Raw genomic sequence first — 9,795 nt, 5'->3', positions numbered from 1 at the left:
ATGCTTTTTTGGTATCAGCCCCAAATGCTCAGAAATACATTTTCAGAAATGCTACCTACAAAGTTACAGCTCTTTCGGGAGGTATATGACCCCAAGAAATGCCATTAACACGGACACTCAGCAAAAGTAAAGCAGATTCTGCCCTTGGGTGTGGGGTGCAGGGGGAACAATGTATGTTGAAAGCGTCAGCGGCTCCCCATGTGTTCCTGGCAAGCAGTAGGATTTATAAAGTATTTCTCTCTTTCATGTAGGTAAGTCCAGCTGGGAGCAGGGTATTCTGTTCTTCACTTCCAGCAAGCCAGGTCAGTGTCTTTGTGCAAACCCATTACCAGAGATTGATGACATCCTGTGTCTAATTCTGAGTGTGCATTTCAGAACAAGTGTCTTCCTCGTTTGTCTTAAAACAGTGTGTCCTGGTTTTTTTTTTTAATTGACTCAATTATGAATATCACAATTTTAATGATTATTAAAAGTATTCTCCTTACTCTTTGAGTAAAATGGCACTAAAACGGGCCTTGAATCAGTTTGTTCTTTGTAAGAGTCTTTTTGGGGGAGATCGGGTGGTGCCAGAATAGATGAAGATACTCGGGATTTGAGTGCTTGATAATTAGGATTTTACATCTATCCTAATCTTAGGGCTCTAGAGCTGAGAGAAAGTTGATATAATAATAGTTGACATTTTGAGCATGAACCAAAGTTCAAGTAATGTGCTGCATTCTTTGCACTTCTGTTTTCATTGTGCTTTAAAACAAAACAAAACAACAACAACAAAAAAACCCTGTGAGGTGAAACTACTCTCTTGGTCTCCAAAGGACAGGTGAAGAATTGAAAGTTAAGAGAGGTTAGGTAACAGGTTCAATTTTCTGCTTCTAGTAAATGGAAGAAATAGAAAAAAAAATTTTTTTTTAATTCTGTCTTACTCCAAAACCTGAATTCCCTAGTTTGGAAAACCTTCTCCAATAGAGAAACTGGGGCCAAGAAAGGTGAAGTGACCTAACTAAAATAACGTAGTAATTACAGCTTATGTAATAACCTTCGGTGGCACAGCTGTTACCAAAAAAATAAATTCCATTCTCTTAAGTAAACCAGCAAAAATTATAAGCATTTATGTGTACTTTCTGGCATGGCCCCAGGTACAAATTTAAGAAAGTTTTTACCATGGGGTCTCTTGTCTTAAGGATTTTACAAACAGATTTAAAAGACAAGATATTAAACATTCATGCAGAAAAAATGAGAAAATAAATCAAGACCATACATGCCAAAAGTATGAATTGAGGGTAAATGGTACATTTAGGAGAAGTTCCGCATTTTCCACCCTGTGGGATTACTTTGCAAACCCTTGTATACATGGGGGAAAAATTTCCAAGCACATTTTTGTCTAGATAGATAGATAGGATGAGAGTTTAGAGAAAGACAAAATGTAGAATTTCAACCCTAGAGGGAGAGATTATGCATTCCTTTAGAACCGCTAAATTACTGTATCTCAGACTCAAGGTGTTATTGCTTCAAAAGTGTTGAAACAAAATTGTGAGCTGTCTGAATCTGCACAGCATCTTTGAGAAAGCATTACAGTTTGGCATGGAACTTAAGAGTACTGGATTCCTTCTGGAACCTCAATTTAAAGATAAATCTCAAATGTGCCACACAGATAAATTTGGATACATAATAGATAAACCCCAACTAAAGTGCTGGAAAAGGCCAGTATTTAAAGATGAAGCAGGACATTTTCAGTTTTTGTTGACAAACTTCTCTCCCCTTCCACACTCCCCTCCCACTTCTTATAGAAGAACTTGTAACATTTGTTAATCCTTCTCCGGGAGTATCATGTAAATGGGAAATAAAAAATGAAATGGGGAGTAAATGACTAAAGAGGCCTTTCTGCATCATCTTTTTGAATGTACTGATACCTCCAACTCAAGCTAATAACTCTTAAAGCTTAATTAGTTAAGAGATACATTTAACCGTTTAAGGAGTTGTTATAAGCTGTCCTGAAACAACTTTATCCTGTAAAAGTTGTTACTATAGTGCATCATTACAAAATAGATTGTAAGAGTACTATTAGACTGGGAAGATCCTGCTACAGGTTAAGACCTCATCATCAACTGATATTGGGTTAGCTATGACAACAGTAGATTGCAAATTATCAATAAAACAACTATAAACTATAATCACTTAAAGAGTAAAATTATACTCTGCATCCTGTAATATTAGCACCAAAAGAGATTTTAGAAAATACATAGTATCTCTAGTAATAATTTATTTATTTACTTATTTTTTTTTTTTTGGTCTTTTTTTTAGCTATTTCCTGGGCCGCTCCCATGGCATATGGAGGTTCCCAGGCTAGGGGTTGAATCGGAGCTGTAACCACCAGCCTACGCCAGAGCCACAGCAATGCCGGATCCGAGCCGTGTCTGCAACCTACACCACAGCTCACGGCAACACCGGATCGTTAACCCACTGAGCAAGGGCAGGGACCGAACCCGCAACCTCATGGTTCCTAGTCGGATTCGTTAACCACTGCGCCATGACGGGAACTCCTCTAGTAATAATTTAATTAACAATCATTTGTTTGATTTTTTTGAACTTCAGAGGCTTTGGTTAATATGCTTGACATCTCAAAACATGCCTGGAGAGATCTGAAATTTTACTGTTTCTGGCTCAGGAAAGTTACCTCAGAGAACAGGCATCTTGTCTTTAACCTTTCTCTGGGACTTCCTTTTAGAAAACCAGCAGTTCGGTCTCATTATTTGAGCCTCACTCTAGCATCACCTAAGAGGCTCCAAAGAGTACAGGTGATGTAAATCTGGTTCTAGTGCTCATCTTCTTTTCTCCACCCAGGCTTCCCACCAATGTCACAACATCAAAACAAAATTTGGAGAGGGGAGGAGACATAAGGCACAAAAAGTGTGGTGTATTTAGAAAGAGGGCAGGAGATTGGAGAGTGAGTGGAGGGTGGAGGGGGAGGGGTGGGAAAAGGGAGAGCTGGGGGGAGGGCAAGAGGCTGTCACTCAGATGCATGGGATGTGTAGGGTTTAGTTATTTATATGTCAGCATCGGAATTGTTTATTTGCTTGTTTTAGTTTATAAACAAAGTGAAGTCACCTTCTCCTCTTCCTAGAGTCTTTGGTTCCTTGTGCTCCAAGGGCTGAAACTGAGAAATGGGCAAATAGAGACAGCCACTCTTTCCGGATGCCCCAGGACACTCTTGGCTTCAGACACTCCCTCCAGTTATCCTGTCAAGTACAGCAGCATATCTCTGATGAGATTTTATCCTCTAAGGAGTGAATTAGAAAGTTTGACAAAGAAAGAGATAGATGCTCCATTACAGTTCGCCACCCTGTACCTGAGTTTACTTATTGCATAGATGCAGGTGATGATGATGTTATGATCTCAGGCTCCATCCCTCGGTGGAGAAATTTCCTTTGAACTGTTACCCAAACATGGTGCAAACCCCTAATGCCCAGTGGGCTAACGATAACCAGTACTTACTCTCCTACTAGATGTCAGATGATTTGTCTAGCTAATATTTGTTATTAGTCACAATTTTATAGAAGCAAAAAGGAAACTCAGATATGTTAAGTCAAAGAATTGATTGGAGGAAGAGCTTGGATTTATACCCAGATCTGCCTAAGAACTTGAATATATATTTGGGGGGGGGAGCATTTCATTTCTAAACATTAAATTCCAGGTTACTTTTGCAGATGGTAGAGTATAGGAAGTAAGTAATTATTCATGTGGGTTTTGTGTATTTGGGTTTGTTTCATTTTTGATTTGGTACCTCTGGAACCACACAGCAGTCTTGCCTGGACAAATTTGTTAACTCTTCAGGTCATTCCTAGTGTATTTTGATGGAAGGCACTATCTTAAACAGTTGCATCATGGACCCAGAAAGAGTCTTAAGGATACTTAATCCAGCCTCACGTAGGTTAAAAAAAAAAAAACTGCCACCCCAAGAAGCAATGTAACTTACCCATTCTCTTAAATAATAAGGGACACAGCCAGAATTGAACCCAAGTGTCCAAGGACCAGCCTAGAGCTTGTATCTATTACATAACACTGCCTGAAACATGCCAAGTCTTCTAAACCCTCCAACATAGCCAAAAAATTACAGCTATCTGGGTTTGAAATACATCTGAAACCTAATATACATCCAGAAATGGGTGATAAGAGGATTCCAGCCGTGTAAAGATATGGTGGGTACTAGAAGAAACCTCACTTACCTTCACTGATGTCAAGAGAAACCAGTTTTTTTTGTTTTTTTGTTTTTTTTTAAGGCTGAACCCACAGCATATGGAAATTCCTAGGCTAGGGGTCAAATCAGAGCTGCAGCTGCCGGCCTATGCCACAGGCACAGCAACACAGGATTCAAGCCATGTCTGCAACCTATACCACAGCTCATGGCAAAGCCAGATCCCTGACCCATTGAGAGGAGCCAGGGGTTGAACCTGCATCCTCATGGATCCTAGTCGGTTCTTAACCCACTGAGCCACAATGGGAACTCCCCAGTCTTTCCTCTTATTCAAAACATAACAGTCCCCCACTCTGATCCCTTCTAAGCTGTCTTTGTTGAGAAACTTTTGTAAATCAAGTGTGGAGCTTTTTAATTTTGTCTGCTGGCATTCTGGCTTTTTATTAACTAAATGACATGAGTGACATACTTCTTTGGACCTCACTTTGCTCATCTGTAAAATGGGGACAGTGTCACCTCACTCAGGACTATGATGATGTTATAAAATGACATGGGTAAAACAGTAGATGCTCAATAAGGGTGACTTTTCAGCCTTGCTATAGTGTTTCAAGGGAAAATATGATTACCCATGAGGGCAGTTGTATTGTTTTGCTGCAAAATGTCCTGGAGTCATGTGAATGCTGATATTGTAAGGGATGGTTATAGTGACCTTTCCTCTCCAGTGAAAACAGGCCTAGCAGTGTCTCTGAGTGGCCCGGTCACAATTACATTGGTTTTCTTCACGCTCCAGGATTGCCAAGGTTTACTTGAATTATTTTCATGCTTCAGTTTCTGCTGCAAATTAATACCAAGCTCCTCCTGTAAATTTGTAGCTCTCATTTCCTCCTAGGCACTGTTTAAGTATCTATCGGGTTTTCCAGGTAGACTTTTGCATCTCAAAGCAGCTACAATATTTTCAGCCAAAGCAAAAGAAATATTCCCTGAGAATACCGTTGCCAGTAAAACATTTGCGCTTTCAATTTCAAAAGATGTGTGACTTTTCTCCTATCATTTCAATTAAGTCTAGTATTGAATCTTTCCTGTGCGCTGACCCTATCTTTTCTTTTTGTCCTGGGTTGCTGACTGATAGACTGATGGGAAAAGCATAAACACTACCATCTCCTCCTTTCCTCCTCAGCACTTGATAGCCACCCTGGCCTAAATTACACCTCCGGGAAGTATTTCATCACCCTCCTCTCCCCAGCTGCCACTTTGTCATGTGGCACTTGCTGCCCTGCTTTGGGTTTTTGGAACCAAGTCTTTGGCAGTATCACATATGTGAAGAAAAGCTCCTGTTAGGATTTTTTTTCTTCCTTGTCCTCCCCCTGCCCCACCTTTTAAATTAATAATCCAGCTGTCCTAGAAGAGCCTTCATTTTCCCTGAAAAGTCCCAGTTTCCCTTTTCAGTATTTGACAAATGTGTATCTCAGGATGTAGGTCCTCTTCAGGTTGAAGGGTAGTGATTATGTGTTTTCCCCAGTGCTGTGGCTAAACAGGTGGGAAACACTTAAAGATTACCAGTTGCTAGGTGGTTCCTAACCTGATTACTAGTCTCAAACTAGTTATATAAGTTTTAGCTCATGCCAAGTAGTTTATTTTTAAAGCAGTGCTTCTCAGACTTTGTGTGCAGACAGATCACCTGAGCATCTTGATAAACGGCAGATTCTGATTCAGAAGTTCTGGGGTTCGACCAGGGATGATGCATTTCTCGTGGGCCCCTCGCCGATACCAATGCTGTGGGTCTAAGGGCTGCGTTTTGAGTAGTGAGTCTCTCTAAGGGTAGTCACTATCTTAAGCTGAAAGTCATGCCTTAGAGGCTTTAAGACTCCCATCTTTGTTTGCTTCTTTCTTAAATCATAATAGAGAGTCACAGGATCTTAAACTTGAAAGGGATGTGCTAGAAAATCAGCCAGCACCCTGGAGGGAAAAAAAAAAAAAAAAAAGTGCATTTATTTACATACATGCGTAACTTGGTATACATTTTGCCAACATAAAGAATGTGTGTAGCATACCATTTATAAATACTAATAAAGACCACTCTTTATTGTAAACTCCATTTAGCTAATTGTGTTTTACAAAACTCTCGTTGGTTTTAGCTGAACTCATCTACCCAGAGTCTACCTATGGTACACTTTATGAGTGTAACTCCAGGATAAATGCTGGCTGATATTTCCATTATGTTAATGAGTAAGACAAAAGTGAAACAACAAAGACATATGTCAGAACTGTCCTCATTCATCAAAGATAGAGGTAACTTCTTTGCTGAACCAGATAATAGTTTTTAAAGACTGTAAGGATATTTTCTTAAATGCACTATTTATAATGCAACGGCTACACATATAACACGCTTTTAAGTTTAATCTGCATTATTAACATTTTAAAAATCATTTTCTTAAGGCAATCAACAGAACAATAAAGCAAGCCCTGATTGGAGTGGTTGCCAATTTCTGTCATCTAAATACTTCCATCATTGCCAAGTTCAAGCCACCACTGTGACTGAGTGTAGAGTTAGAAAGAGATGGCACAATAGCATACCGTTTTATAGTATTTCCCCCATGTTGATAAAATTGGTGTAAATAACCTCAAAAAATAGGTAACAGTAAATGTAGTAAAATAGGGTGCTGCGTTTTGAGTATTTACTACTTTTGTTTTTAGTGTAATTTATTTAATAGAAATGTTATATAATTTAATTTTAAATAGTGACTCTCTTTTAATAGGGGCAAAAAAAAAACTGAAAATGTAACAGTTGGTGCATGTATAGTAGGGGCTGACTTTAGCATACCACTAGATGTAGATCATCTGGTCCAGTAACTCTCAACCTTTGCTAGACATCAGAATACCCCCAGGAAATTTATAAGCTATAGTCTTAGTAGATTCATGCTAGGACCCAGGTATCTGAATTTAAAATATTTTTTAATTGAGCTGCAACTTATTTAAAGACAAATATACAAACTGAAAATATATAACTTAAAGAATTATCACAAACTGAACACACCCACATAACCAGCATCTATATATAGAAATAGCATTACCAGTACCCCAAATCCCTTCTTAAGCCCCTAGTCAAGCACTACCCAATTGAGGCAAGCATTGTCAACCTCATACCATGGGTTAGTTTTGCCTAATATTGAACTTTTATATAAATGCAATCTCTTTTGTGTCTGGCTTTTCCACCTCAATACTATGTTTATAAGATTCATAGTGACATATGTAGCAGTTGTCCATCCATTTTTAGTACTGTATAATATTCCATGGTGAGTACACCTCAATTTGTTATTTGCATATCCATCATGCTGTTGATGGTTTGTTTCCAGTTGTTGGCTGCTTGGAATAGTGCTGCCAAGGACATTCTTGTACAAGCAGAAGTATTCAAAACAAAGCAAATTCCCCCAGTGATTCCGATGAGCAGCTGATTTTTTCACTGCCTCCTCTGCAGTTCCCCTTCCTCTCTTTTATTTCCCATATGATAGGACCAAGGCTATTGATTCTTTTGTGTGAATGCCCTTTTAGTACCTTAAGCCACGAAGCTGTGCACTTCCATTCATTATAGCATGTTCTCCTGGCTCTTTTCAATATAGGTTTACCACCACCCCCTTTCATCAAGACATCTGCTCTTGTGTGCTCTAAATAGGGATGAGATTTGGCTTCACATCAATAGCATGGAGGAATAATAGACATGGTGGAGATGAAGCCAAGGCTAAATTTGGCAGCTGATCATTAAGGCTCCTGGAAAGAGGCTTCAAGGAAGGGAAATTGTTTCCCTTTGTGTGTGTCAAACAAAAATCAACAATAAATCTTTGAAATTGTTCAGATTCTCATTTTTTAAAAAATTCATTTCTTTGAAGTAGACCAGGAATCTCTTCTGACACAAGAATTGAAATCTCTCAAAGTCTCACAACTTGATCTGGAAAGAGGTTTCCCCACAGGCTTGTTCCTACACCTTATGAGCAGCTGGTGTATCCGTGGTGCATTGTTCTAGACTAAGTGGCCATGTAGTTTTTATGATTGGGTTTATTGAGGTATTTGTTCCTTTGATAGAAGTCAAGGCAGCTCAATGATCAGGAGCTCCAAGATGATACTATTGATGAGTGGGTTGGCTGCTCAGAATTGAAAGAAAACTGCTAGGAGCAACAATGCTGTTTCCTACTATATGAAAGACAGTCCACATAAAGCTTTCATGATATGTAGAGAGAAATAAGGAACAGACATTAATCCCACAGAATGAAAGAAGAATGTGTTCTCGCACACAACTATTGTAATATCTGGTTTTCCTACCTCCCCACCCTCACTTTTTTGTAAAGTGTCTCTGTTATGAAATAACACATTCTCATTATGAAATGATGGAATATGTAGGTAAGGAAAAGAAAAATCAATTATAAATCTACTTGGCATTAATATTTTACTATATCTCTATCCCAAATGTTCCTGTGTATATTTACTTTCATAATTTTTAAGGAATGATATTACTTATGAACCTCTAACTATAATAATAAATGTACTCCTGTAACACATTTTTGATTCCTATATACTCTTCCATTATATGGACACTTTTTAAAAATCAGTTCCCTCTGGTTGGATTTCTAAAATTGTTTCCAGTATTTTGTTTCCACAGTAATATGATGAGCATTCTTTTACTGGAATCTTTTTGTAATCCTGAGTATTTTTCTAGGAATAAAATCCTATAATTGGATGAAGGTTATGGACATTTTAAAGTCTTCTGAGTTCCTGAGGCATTTTAAAATAATGATACTGTCTTCCACTCCCACAAACAGTGCCTCATCCTGCTTTTTAAAAAATGTACAGTCTTTCATGTAATAATTCCTACCAACCTCTGGAGCACATAGGAACTTGTTCTGTAAATACTACCTGGAAACGACACATTGCTTCAGCCAATAACCTCAGATAAAATAGAAGATTTTTAATCCACCATTACTTTTGCATTTTGGGTCTAACTTTGCTAAGAAATCCTGGCGGGGGGTCGGGAACAGGAAAACAGTTTTCTTTATGCACCTGAATCAGAGCATAATCTAATCCTAACTGACACATTATAGTCTCATAAATGATTAAAGGGGATTGTTTGACTGTCATCATAGCTGAAGTTTTCACAGCAGGTGGTCTCTCTGGTGCTACCGAAGCTGACCCAAGTGACATCTTTAGGGAATACTTTCAATGAGAATCTTACGACAGAGGACTGTAGAGACTTGCCTACATGAAGATGGATTGTTTAAACACATCTAGTCTGCAGTCTTGATATTAGTTTTCTCCAACGAGTGTGTTGACATCTCTTTAAAGACTTAACCATTATTTTAATTATTAGTTCTTGACACAGCTTCCTGATCCAGCCCTTAGCTAAGGTTCACCCACATGAGGACTACAGGCCCCCCAAAAATAACATAAAGGGGCTTTTGTTGCATCATTTTTTTTAACTTTAATAAAGTGTATTGAGGTCTAACCTGCATAGAGAAATGTGTATGAATCGTAAGTGTGCAGTTTGATGAATTTTTGCAAACTGAACATAACCTATATAGCCAGCATCTATATCAAGAACCAGACACCACCAGCACCCC

General features: G+C 38.6%; 2 protein-coding genes across 8 annotated transcripts in view; one reads left to right on the top strand and one right to left on the bottom strand.

Moving 5' to 3' along the window:
* Window positions 1–9,795, top strand: part of RHOBTB1 (Rho related BTB domain containing 1) — a 138,453-nt gene that overhangs the window by 67,218 nt on the left and 61,440 nt on the right. For 4 of the 7 annotated variants that reach the window (XM_084997023.1, XM_021073597.2, XM_021073601.2 and 1 more), the window contains one exon: window positions 252–302. The exons of the other annotated variants lie outside the window; for them this stretch is intronic. The gene's annotated coding sequence lies outside the window, so the exon portion shown is untranslated. The remainder of the gene's footprint in view (window positions 1–251; window positions 303–9,795) is intronic. 7 annotated transcript variants of the gene reach the window in all.
* Window positions 5,287–9,795, bottom strand: part of CDK1 (cyclin dependent kinase 1) — a 158,734-nt gene continuing 154,225 nt past the window's right edge. Inside the window, exon 9 of the transcript XR_014825568.1 lies at window positions 5,287–6,145. The gene's annotated coding sequence lies outside the window, so the exon portion shown is untranslated. The remainder of the gene's footprint in view (window positions 6,146–9,795) is intronic.

Source organism: Sus scrofa, chromosome 14 (assembly GCF_054392235.1).
Source record: "Sus scrofa isolate SSC_HxYL_T2T_F1_AM1 chromosome 14, Sscrofa_HxYL_maternal_Yorkshire_Landrace_v2.0, whole genome shotgun sequence".
In the NCBI taxonomy this organism is placed as follows: domain Eukaryota; kingdom Metazoa; phylum Chordata; class Mammalia; order Artiodactyla; family Suidae; genus Sus; species Sus scrofa.
The sequence above is the reverse complement of the archived record's forward strand: the minus strand, read 5'-3'. Positions and strand labels throughout refer to the sequence as shown.